Raw genomic sequence first — 12,563 nt, forward strand, 5'->3', positions numbered from 1 at the left:
TGTCCGGTTTGAGTGTTTGTTGCAGCTCGTTCCAGTCGCCAGCTGCAGCGAACTGAAAAGACGAGCGATCGAGAGATGTGTGTGCTCTGGGGACCTTTAACAGAATGTGACGCAGAACGGGTGTTGTATGTGGAGGATGAGGGCTGCAGTAGGTATCTCAGCATGGGTAAGCTGGTCATCTGAATCAGGGTTAGTTTGCAGCTGTGGTGAAAGAGGAGTGATTACGATAGAGGAAACCAAGTCTAGATGTAACTTTAGCCTGCAGCTTTGATATGTGCTGAGAGAAGGACAGTGTGCCGTCTAGCCAGTAACAACTGCTTTCCAAGGACTCCTACACTGAACAGTCAACATGGTTCCTGTGTTATAGTAGTGTCATTTCATCGGTGTGACTGGGAGACATGTGATTTTGTAGAAAAAAGTGAAACCAGTGGAACTGCCAAAATAAAGGAAACACCAACATAAAGTGTCTTAATAGGGCGTTGGGGCACCACGAGACAGAACAGCTTCAGTGCACCGTAGATTCTACCAGTTTCTAACCTGGTCCCTTGTGTAATTTAATTGGCATGACTATAGATACATTACACTTTTTTTGGGGGGGGGGGGGATTAACGTTGTAAAACCCATTTAAATGTAAGTGATATGGCACACACAAAACAGTGAACCTTGTCCTGTGTGTTTGTGTCATTTCATTAGCGTGGCTGGATACATTGCAAAATATGGTTTAGGAAAAGTGACATTGAAAATGGAAAATCCATTTGAATTGCTTTAGCTGTAATGCAGACGCTTTAGTATGGATTACATCCTAACCCACGTTAATCCATCAGGAGACACACACACACACACACACACACACACACACACACACACACACACACACACACACACACACACACACACACACACACACACACACACACACACACACACACACACACACACACACACACACAGACACACACACACACACACACACACACACACACACACACACACACACACACACACACACACACACACACACACACACACACACACACACACACACACACACACACACATTGATCCAGCAGGGAAATGCAGTAAACCGCTGTGTCGTGCCTTGCTGCCTGCAAGACACTGTCTTCTCCACTTTCTCCTCTTTTTAGTCTTTCTCACTCCTTTATTCCCATTTAGTCCCTCTTTCATCTCCCTTAATTCCTTTAAAAAGCGTAGATGATAGCTTTATTGTTTTTCTGTATTGTAGAGCACAGAAGCTCTATAACTGAATTGTGAAAGGCTTGTAAACAGAGAGAATGGTTATGAAATAAGATTTGATTGTTTTTAGGGTTTTTAACATTTACATATTTATTGTTGAGTAGTATGCTAATGTGTTTGGAGCAGAACAGCAATTCGATGATGCTGTGTGTGTGTCTGTGTGTGTTTGTCTCTGCGTCATGCATTTGGTTTTATACGTTTGAATAATATTACTTGTGGGAAAGGCTTGTTATTACGAAATGTCTAAATCTATGTTCATCTTCTTTAGTAGTAAATTGAATAATCATCATTGCTAATGGATATTTCAGTGTATCATGTTACCTTGAAGTGATGGCATATCTTCATTTGTTATATTATGTCTCTTTTACACAGATCATTTTGAAACCAGACCTAAAGTCAATGAATTAGATATCCTCGGGGAATACGTGAAAGGGATTAACAATTTGTATTATTTTGTCATTAGCTGTTTTAATGCAGTCTGTTTTTTCTCATTTTTTTCTCCTCTCTCTCTCTCTCTCTCTCTCTCTCTCTCTCTCTCTCTCTCTCTCTCTCTCTCTGTCTCTGTCTCTGTCTCTGTCTCTCTCTCTCTCTCTCTCTCTCTCTCTCTCTCTCTCTCTCTCTCTCTCTCTCTCTCTCTCTCTCTCTCTCTCTCTCTCTCTCTGTCTCTCTCTCTCTCTCTCGTCTCTCTCTCTCTCTCTCGTCTCTCTCTCTCTCTCTCTCTCTCTCTCTCTCTCTCTCTCTCTCTCTCTCTCTCTCTCACAGGTTCTCTGCCAAACTGAAAGGGAGTTTTCCTCCATCTCTGTCGCTGAGGGAAGCGGTCATTAGGGGCCATGAGTTGCTGCTGGGGCTACCGTCATTGTATCCCTCCGATGCGGAACACTTAAAATGGGGTCTATGTTACCAGCTACCATGGCTGCCAAGCGGCAAGCCATGCTCTAATCGCCTAGGCAACAACCTTTCTGTGACCTACGACTTCCTGTCTCCACTTCCTGCTCTGGCCACACCCCTTCCTTACCTGTCGCCCAACCTGATTTCAAACTTGCCTGCTTCCGTTCCTAATATTCTCCCCTTTCTCTTGTTTTCTTAATAAGATAACCCCTCCTATCCTCCCTTCCTCCCTAACCATGGCCAACAGGTTTCTCCACCTCCCCTCCAATTTCCGCTCTCCCTATCCCTCTCACCATCCATCTTCCTCTACCTTCTCCCCCATTACTTCTTCTCCTCCACCTCCCTGTGTCTGTCCGGGGGACTGCTGGCTGATCGAGGGGATAAAGGCTACGTGGCTGGCCATCTGCAGTCAGAACCAGCCCCCCATACGGGACCATCCCCCAGCACATCAACAATACGGTACTGTTATGTTCTATATTATATTTTGTATATATTATGCTATACAGCCTACCCCTAGCAGTAATTGTAAATATGTCATTTTAATTGCAATGCTGGTTTTTTCTCACTGTGGTGTTTCTTTTCAACTACCGAATAACATCACAAGAGTTAGCACAATATAAATTGAAATAGTAGTGGGGCTGGAATAGAGCCTTGAGGGACACTAAAACATACCTTACTTTTCAACCAGCCGTAGTTCATATGTCCCATAGGAACAAAACTGAATGTTTTGTTTATGCTGGCTTACAAATACTAGCTCACTGTTTTGCTATAATAGCACACTGTTTTTTGCTATAATAGCTTACTGTTTGCTATAATATCTTACTGTTTTGCTATAATAGCTCACTGTTTGCTATAATAGCTTACTGTTTTGCTATAATAGCTTACTGTTTTGCTATAATAGCTCACTGTTTTGCTTTATAATAGCTTACTGTTTTGCTATAATAGCTTACTGTTTTGCTATAATAGCTCATGTTTTGCTATAATAGCTTACTGTTTTGCTATAATAGCTTACTGTTTTGCTATAATAGCTTACTGTTTTGCTATAATAGCTCACTGTTTGCTATACTAGCTCTGTTTTGCTATAATAGCTTACTGTTTTGCTATAATAGCTTACTGTTTTGCTATAATAGCTCACTGTTTGCTATAATAGCTTACTGTTTTTAACTATAATAGCTTACTGTTTTGCTATAATAGCTCACTGTTTTGCTATAATAGCTCACTGTTTTGCTATAATAGCTCACTGTTTTCTTTATAATAGCTTACTGTTTTGCTATAATAGCTTACTGTTTTGCTATAATAGCTTACTGTTTTGCTATAATAGCTTACTGTTTGCTATAATGGCTTACTGTTTGCTATAATAGCTCACTGTTTTGCTATAATAGCTTACTGTTTCTATAATAGCTCACTGTTTTGCTATAATGACACTGTTTTGCTATAATAGCTTACTGTTTTGCTATAATAGCTCACTGTTTTGCTATAATAGCTTACTGTTTTTGCTATAATAGCTTACTGTTTGCTATAATAGCTTACTGTTTTGCTATAATAGCTTACTGTTTTTGCTATAATAGCTCACTGTTTTGCTATAATAGCTTACTGTTTTGCTATAATAGCTTACTGTTTTGCTATAATAGCTTACTGTTTTGCTATAATAGCTCACTGTTTTGCCATAATAGCTCACTGTTTGCTATAATAGCTTACTGTTTTGCTATAATAGCTCACTGTTTTGCTATAATAGCTTACTGTTTTGCTATAATAGCTTACTGTTTGCTATAATAGCTCACTGTTTTGCTATAATGGCTTACTGTTTTGCTATAATAGCTTACTGTTTTGCATATAATAGCTCACTGTTTTGCTATAACAGCTTACTGTTTTGCTATAATAGCTCACTGTTTTTTGCTATAATAGCACACTGTTTTGCTATAATAGCACACTGTTTTGCTATAATAGCACACTGTTTTGCTATAATAGCTGCTGTTTTGCTATAATATCTCACTGTTTTGCTATAATAGCTCACTGTTTTGCTATAATAGCACACTGTTTTTTGCTATAATAGCACACTGTTTTGCTATAATAGCTCACTGTTTTTTGCTATAATAGCTCACTGTTTTTGCTATAATAAACTGTTTTGCTATAATAGCACACTGTTTTGCTATAATAGCTCACTGTTTTCTTTATAATAGCTTACTGTTTTGCTATAATAGCTCACTGTTTTGCTATAATGGCTCACTGTTTTGCTATAATAGCTCACTGTTTTGCTATAATAGCACACTGTTTTGCTATAATAGCACACTGTTTTCATATAATAGCTCACTGTTTGCTATAATGGCACACTGTTTTGCTATAATAGCACACTGTTTTGCTATAATAGCACACTGTTTGCTATAATAGCTCACTGTTTTGCTATAATAGCACACTGTTTTGCTATAATAGCTCACTGTTTGCTATAATAGCACACTGTTTTGCTATGTAGCTGCTGTTTTTACTATAATAGCACACTGTTTTGCTATAATAGCTTACTGTTTTGCTATAATAGCACACTGTTTGCTATAATAACACTGTTTTACTATAATAGCACACTGTTTTGCTATAATAGCTCACTGTTTGCTATAATAGCTTACTGTTTTGCTATAATAGCTCACTGTTTTTGCTATAATAGCTTACTGTTTTGCTATAATAGCTCACTGTTTTGCTATAATAGCTTACTGTTTTGCTATAATAGCTCACTGTTTTGTTATAATAGCTTACTGTTTTGCTATAATAGCTCACTGTTTGCTATAATAGCTCACTGTTTTGCTATAATAGCTCATTGTTTTTGCTATAATAGCTCACTGTTTTGCTATAATAGCTTACTGTTTTGCTATAATAGCACACTGTTTTGCTATAATAGCTTACTGTTTTTGCTATAATAGCTTACTGTTTTGCTATAATAGTTACTGTTTTGCTATAATAGCACACTGTTTTGCTATAATAGCACTGTTTTGCTATAATAGCTTACTGTTTGCTATAATAGCTCACTGTTTTGCTATAATAGCTCACTGTTTTGCTATAATAGCACACTGTTTTTGCTACTGCTGTTTGCTATAATAGCTTACTGTTTTGCTATAATAGCACACTGTTTGCTATAATAGCTCACTGTTTTGCTATAATAGCTCACTGTTTTGCTATAATAGCACACTGTTTTGCTATAATAGCACACTGTTTTGCTATAATAGCACACTGTTTTGCTATAATAGCACACTGTTTTGCTATAATAGCACACTGTTTTGCTATAATAGCACACTGTTTTGCTATAATAGCACACTGTTTTGCTATAATAGCTCACTGTTTTGCTATAATATACTGTTTTGCTTACTGTTTTGCTATATAATAGCACTGTTTTTTTAGCACACTGCTCTATAATAGCTCACTGTTTTTGCTATAATAGCACACTGTTTGCTATAATAGCACACTGTTTTTGCTACAATAGCACACTGTTTTGCTATAATAGCACACTTGTTTTGCTGTATAATAGCTCACTGTTTTCCTTTTCAATAGCTTATTTTTTTGATATAATAGCACACTGTTTTGAATAATAGCTTCACTGTTTTGATACAATAGCACACTGTTTTGCTATAATACAACTTATTTGCCAATAGGGTCTCTTGTTAAACTCCAACTGTTGAGCTGTTTGATGAAAAAAGTCTAGTTCTCGTGAATGCCGAGATTTTATTTGATGTATTTGACCATTTGAAAACACAGGTCCATGACCTGAGGATACAATGATTTATAAAAGTTTACAGTGCTATTTCCATTGTGGTCCTCTTTCAACCCAACTTTCAACAGAAATGCAAAGCTAACTCTTAAATGTTTTCTAGCTCATGAAGGCCGACCGTTTGATATTAATCAAGTTCTCGTTCTGTCAACACAACAGGATGACCTTGAATGAGAACAAGCTCTTGATTCCACTCCATGTTGCTCACCAACCTCACGGACCTCAAACCAAGAACGAGATCTCTTACATGATTGGTTCCATTACAAGTAAGGGATTTGATTGTTGGTTGATGGTTGATGAAATTTGAGTTATTTGTTTCTGATAAAGAGATCTTTCACATAGACGACATGGCTTACACCCATCAGGCCAACCTACAGGTCATTGGTTTGATTGGTTGGTTGGTTGATAAAGAGATCTTTCACATAGACGACATGGCTTACACCCATCAGGCCAACCTACAGGTCATTGGTTTGATTGGTTGGTTGGTTGATAAAGAGATCTTTCACATAGACGACATGGCTTACACCCATCAGGCCAACCTACAGGTCATTGGTTTGATTGGTTGGTTGGTTGATAAAGAGATCTTTCACATAGACGACATGGCTTACACCCATCAGGCCAACCTACAGGTCATTGGTTTGATTGGTTGGTTGGTTGATAAAGAGATCTTTCACATAGACGACATGGCTTTCACCCATCAGGCCAACCTACAGGTCATTGGTTTGATTGTTTGGTTGGTTGATTGGTTAGTTGGTTGGATGACAATGAGATCTCTTACTTCAGGGATGGGCAACTCCTCTGGGGCCTGATTGGTGTCACCCTTTTGCCCAGCCCCAGTTCACATACAGTAACTTTGGAAAGTATTCAGACTTTTTGACTATTTCCACTTTTTTTACGTTACAGCCTTATTCTAAACTTGATTAAATTATTTTTTTGCCTCATCCATTTACATACAATACCCCATAATGACAAAGCAAAAATAGGTTTTGTATGCTAATTTATTAAAAATAAAAAATGTCACATTTACATAAGTATTCAGAACCCTAACTCAGTTATTAGAGCATTGGGTCTTCTTGGGTAATGATGCTACAAGCGTGGCACACCTGTATTTGGGGAGTGTCTCCCGTTCTTCTCTGCAGATCCTCTCAAGCTCTGTCAGGTTGGATGGGGAGAGTCGCTGCACAGCTATTTTCATGTTCGATCGGGTTCAAGTCCGGACTCTGGCTGGGCCACTCAAGGACATTCAGAGACTTGTCCTGAAGCGACTCCTGCGTTGTCTTGGCTGTGTGCTTAGGGTCGTTGTCCTGTTGGAAGGTGAACCTTCGCCCCAGTCTGAAGTCCTGAGCACTCGGGAGCAGGTTTTCATCAAGGATGTCTCTGTACTTTGCTCGTGACTGGTCGTGACTGGTCTCCCATTCCCTGCCGCTGAAAAACATCCCCACAGCATGATGCTGCCACCACCATGCTTAAGGATGACGTTCCACCGTAGGGATGACGTTCCACCGTAGGGATGACGTTCCACCGTAGGGATGACGTTCCACCGTGGGGATGACGTTCCTCCAGACGTGACACTTGGCATTCAGGCCAAAGAGTTCAATCTTGATTTCATCAGACCAGAGAGTCTTGTTTCTGATGGTATGAGAGTCCTTTAGGTACATTTTTGGAAAACTCAAAGAGGGCTGTCATATGCTTTATACTGAGGAGTGGCTTCTGTCTGGCCACTCTACCATAGAGACTTGATTGGTGGAGTGCTGCAGAGATGATTGTCCTTCTGGAAGGTTTTTCCATCTCCACAGAGGAACTTTGGAGCTCTTAGTTGTTCTAAATGCACTTCTTCCATTTAAGAATGGTGGAGGCCACTGTGTTCCTGGGGACCTTCAACGCTGCAGACATTTTGTTGGTACCGTTCCCCAGATCTGTGCCTCGACACAATCCTCTCTCGGATTTCTACGGACAATTCCTTTGACCTCATGTCTTGGTCTTTCCTCTGACATGCACTGTGAACTGTGTGACCTTAAATAGACAGGTGTGTACCTTTCCAAATCATGTCCAATCAATTGAATTTACCACAGGTGGACTAAAAGTTGTAGAAACATCTCAAGGATGATCAATGGAAACAGGATGCACCTGAGCTCAATTTCGAGTCTCATAGAAAAGGGTCTGAATACTTATGTAAATAAGGTACTTCTGTTTTCATTTTTAAGACATTTGCAAAATTTCAAAAAACTATTTTTGCCTTGTCATTATGGGGGGGTAGAAGGCTGAGGATTTTATTTGATCAATTTTAGAATAAGGTTGTATTGTAACAAAATGTGGAAAAAGTCAAGGGGTCTGAGCACTTTACTTAAAGCACTGTACCTGACCCAAAAGTCAGTTAATCCATTTAGAATGCAATCAGTATAATCAGCTGTGTTTGCTAGAGACGGGGAAAAGTGTGAAGCCACTCCGGCCCCTGAGGACTGGAGTTTCCCATCCCTGTCTTACATAGAGGATGGGGCATTTCACTGATCAGGCAAACCCACCTTTCAGGGAGGAGTGGGTGTTTGATTGGTTGATCGGTCGGTTGTTTCGTTGATTGTTTGGCTGTTGGCTTGATTGGTCGACTGGTTTATTGATGGATTCGATTGACTGATTTGACTTTACTTACTTTAATGCGTGTTAAGGTTTTACATTAATACAAAACCATTTAGGGTAAACACAATAAGTCAAAAGGAAAATCTCAAACAATCCCCTCTTCTCCATGTTATAGATCAATAGTTTGACCAGTGTGTTATTGTAGTTCTATGTCCTCCACCTGTTCTCCCATTGTGGTCCCTTCTAATACGCCCTACGTCCCTTCCCTCCACCTGTTCTCCCATTGTGGTCCCTTCTAATCCTACGCTCCACCTGTTCTCCCATTGGTGCCCTCCACCTGTCCCCCTTCTAATCCTACGCTAATCCACCTGTTCTCCCATTGTGGTCCCTTCTAATCCTCCTCCACCTGTTCTCCCATTGTGGTCCCTTCTAATCCTATGCCCTCCACCTGTTCTCCCATTCTCCCTAATCCTGTCCCTCCCACCTGTTCTCCCATTGTCCCTTCTAATCCTATGTCCTCCACCTGTTCTCCCATTGTGGTCCCTTCTAAACGCCCTCCACCTGTTCTACCCTTCTAATCCCTCCCCCACCTGCAGTGCACTGATTCTCCACCTGTTCAAAGTCTTACTGTTTCTCCATTGTGGTCTCCTCTCATCCCAGGTCCTCCAGTTGGGTTACAACAAGCTGACCAACCTGACAGAGGGGATGATGCGGGGCCTGGGCCGCTGCAGTGCCTCTTCCTCCAGCACAACCTCATCGAGGTCATTGACAACAAAGCATTCGAGGAGTCCAGCTCCAGTCTCAGCAGCATCGACCTGTTCGTCCAATAAGCTGGCCCGATCGATCCGTCCAACGTTCACCGTGCTAAACCGGTTAATGGTCCCTGGCGCCCTCCAGCTGGCAGGAAATCCTTTCCATTGTGGATGTGATCTGTATAGTTTTCTTACTTGGTTGGAGGCATTTAATAACGTGACACATACATACGACAGGCTGCAGTGCGCCAAAGACCCTGGCTCATCCCAGCTGTTTCTGACCAACCTGACCCGCTCCTGAGCCCCGTGGCCGGGCATGGGCGCAGCGCTCGCACCATGCTCGCCACCATCTGTCGCGACGGCATGATCATACCGGGATCACGTCTCAACCCGGCACCGACTGGGAGGGGCTCCGGGATGGGCCCGGAGATGGACGGCCGGGGCCGGACCGTATCATCAGCCTACAGCGTCGATCCACGGCTGACCCCAACTTCAACCCCAGCATCAAACTCCAATGGGTCACTCTGTCTGCAGCCAAGCTGTTGGTCCAGATCCCTAAACCATACAGCAAGATGTACGTCCTGGTTCAATACAACCAGAGCTTCGTCTCGGACATCCAGAACCTCAAGGAGAAGAAGGAGAAGGTGACGTTGGTGGATCTCAAACCTCACACCAACTACACCTACTGCGTAGTGTCTATAAGTAAAAACCAGCGCAACAACCACACGTGCATCTTCTTCGCCACGCGAGAGGCTGGCACTGACGACCACCACGCCAACCCGTCAACCATGACGCATTACATCATAACGATCCTGGGGTGTCTGCTGGGGATGGTGATCGTGCTCGGGCTCGTCTACTACTGCCTGAGGAAGCGTCGGATGCAGGAGGAGAAGGAGAAGGTGATCAGCGTGAAGAAGACCATCTTGGAGATGCGGTAAGAGGGACAATGGGTTATTTAGGTTGTTGAAACCCCAGCTCTTTATTCTTTGTTATTTGACATTATTTTACTCATCTCTTTTATAGCCTTGTTGTTTTTTATTATTCTCTCTCATTCCATTTTATTGTTGATACAATAAAGTGTGTTTGTGATTTAAATGCACTTTAATTAATTAAAGTTTGATTCGAGGTTTGAATAACTTGGGACTCATAGGTAGATGCGATGCACCTGAATTGCATACAGCTATTTTACCTGAGATTGTATTTTATTTCCAGGTATGGACCGGAGGCTGCAGCACAGGCAGCTAACGACCCGGCAGCCATGCAGCATCTCCAGGAACAGGCCCAGAACCAGGGGCACCACGGAGGTCACCTCCACGGAGGAGGGAGTGGCGGGGTAATAAACTTCCCCCTCCACCTCCTCCAGCTCCGGCATGCTCCACGGTTCGGCCAACACCACCTCCTCCCGCCTCTCGACGCTCCCCAAGTGGAGAAGATGGCCACGGCGTTCTGTGAAGCCATGGCAACCAATAAAGGGAACTATATGGACGTGAGGACTGGGGCAGGATTATCAGGAGACGGGGAGGATTATTACTGGCAGGGGAGGAGGAGGAGGGGAGGCGATACTGGTGGATATGCGAGGCATCAACGGTTGCAGTGAAGATGGAATGGACGTTGGGAATGATTCGGATGACGACGGGCACGGATCTGCATCGGAGATCTCGACAATCGCCATGGAGGTCGACAAAGTCAACCAGATTATCAACAACTGTATCGACGCGCTCAAGCTCGACTCCCCTTGTTGCCACGACAACATCTGGCGACAACCCTACTTCTCCTCCACCTGCTAGTATCACCTCCTCGCTCGGAACCTTATCCCCCTCTCTCAAGGCCTCGCTGACACCTGCCAGATGCTCGCCTCCTCTCCCAAAATCCATGCCCCTCCCGCGATGACCCCCGTCCCCCCTCGTCATGCCCCTCTCGGAGCGTCCCGGAATCAGTGGAGGGGTTTCTCTCGCCACCCTACAGGGACCCACCACCGGCGAATGCCGTCGACCCTTACAGAGGCAGCTGAGCGATACAGGTGTGGTGGTCATGGGTGCTGGGAAGAACCGATGTAAGCGTGTCCTCGGCTGGAGGATCCATGAAGAGCACCAGGGTCTTCAGTCTGGATGTCCCGGAGCCCCGCAGCCCGGGGCCCAACTCCTGCCCTCCATACTCAGAGAAGGGGAGCCCTGTTGGGTGGGGAAACCATGGAGAGGCTCCCTCTTGTGGGTGGAAATGGTAGTGGTTGTGGTAGTGGTGGTGATGGAAACGGGATGGGTTGTGGTGGTGGGAACGGAATGGGAGGAGGGTTAATGAAGGTGGGGTGAATGTCAATGGAGGTGGGGTGGGTTGCGGAGGGGAGGGAGAGGAGGGGGAGGCCCGGGAAAGCAGCAGCAGCATCATCATCTGGAGGTACATCCAGACTACCACTGTTCTGAGCACAGGCACTCCTTCCCCGCCCTCTACTACGAGGGATCAACGACTCCCCCTCTCCCTCCCCATCCCAGAAGGCCTCCTTCCTCAAACCCCTGGGACGTACCAAAAGGGACCCTGCCGCCTACTCCCAGCTCTCCCTTCCCGGCACCACAACTACTCCGGCTACTCCTCCAGCCCCGAATATTCTCGGAAAACACCCTTCGAATCTGGGAGAGGTTCCGGCCACACAAGAAAGGCCCTCGCGACCCTCGCGAAGAGGCGACGTATATCGCTGCAGGCCACGCCTTGAGGAAGAAGGTTCAGTTTGCGAAAGACGAGGACCTCCATGATATCCTCGACTACTGGAAGGGGGTGTCGGCCCAGCAGAAGCTGTGAGAGATGAGGAAGAGGTGTAACCTAGAGGATGGCATACAGAAGGAGAAGACAGTGATGTCATAATTCTCAAGAACTCCCAGACAGTGAATGGACCTGAATGACACAACTACAACTGTCGGCTCCCATGTGCACTTCCTGGTCTCTTTTATGACATCATCTGTCTTCTCATTCTTTAACTTATCCTCGGCTGTTACAACAGCAGACTCTGCCAGGGGATGAGGAGGATAGTAGTGGAAGTTATGGGGGGAGACATTATGTAGTAGTAGTAGTAGCATGACACGGGGTATTGTTTTTTTTCTACAGTTCCACAATGGAACTACAGGGGTTCCACAATTCTACAAGTCGTTCCACAGAAATTCCACTGTTCCATTGCGGGTTCCATCATGGTTCCACAAGAGTTCCACAGTTTTACAATGGTTCTATAGAGGTTCCAAAGTTCCATAAAGAGTTCTATAATGTCTCTGTAACAGTTCCGTAGGGGTTCTATAGTGGTTCTAGAAGTTTCAAAGTTCTACATGGAGTTCCATAATGGTTCCACATTCTCTTTTTTT

General features: G+C 43.7%; 1 pseudogene; it reads left to right on the top strand.

The window, feature by feature from the left end:
• Positions 1-2,492: 2,492 nt before the first annotated feature.
• On the top strand, positions 2,493-12,139 carry LOC124028958 (annotated as a pseudogene).
• Positions 12,140-12,563: the final 424 nt, after the last annotated feature.

The sequence above is a fragment of the Oncorhynchus gorbuscha genome, unplaced genomic scaffold, assembly GCF_021184085.1.
Source record: "Oncorhynchus gorbuscha isolate QuinsamMale2020 ecotype Even-year unplaced genomic scaffold, OgorEven_v1.0 Un_scaffold_5116, whole genome shotgun sequence".
Taxonomy (NCBI): domain Eukaryota; kingdom Metazoa; phylum Chordata; class Actinopteri; order Salmoniformes; family Salmonidae; genus Oncorhynchus; species Oncorhynchus gorbuscha.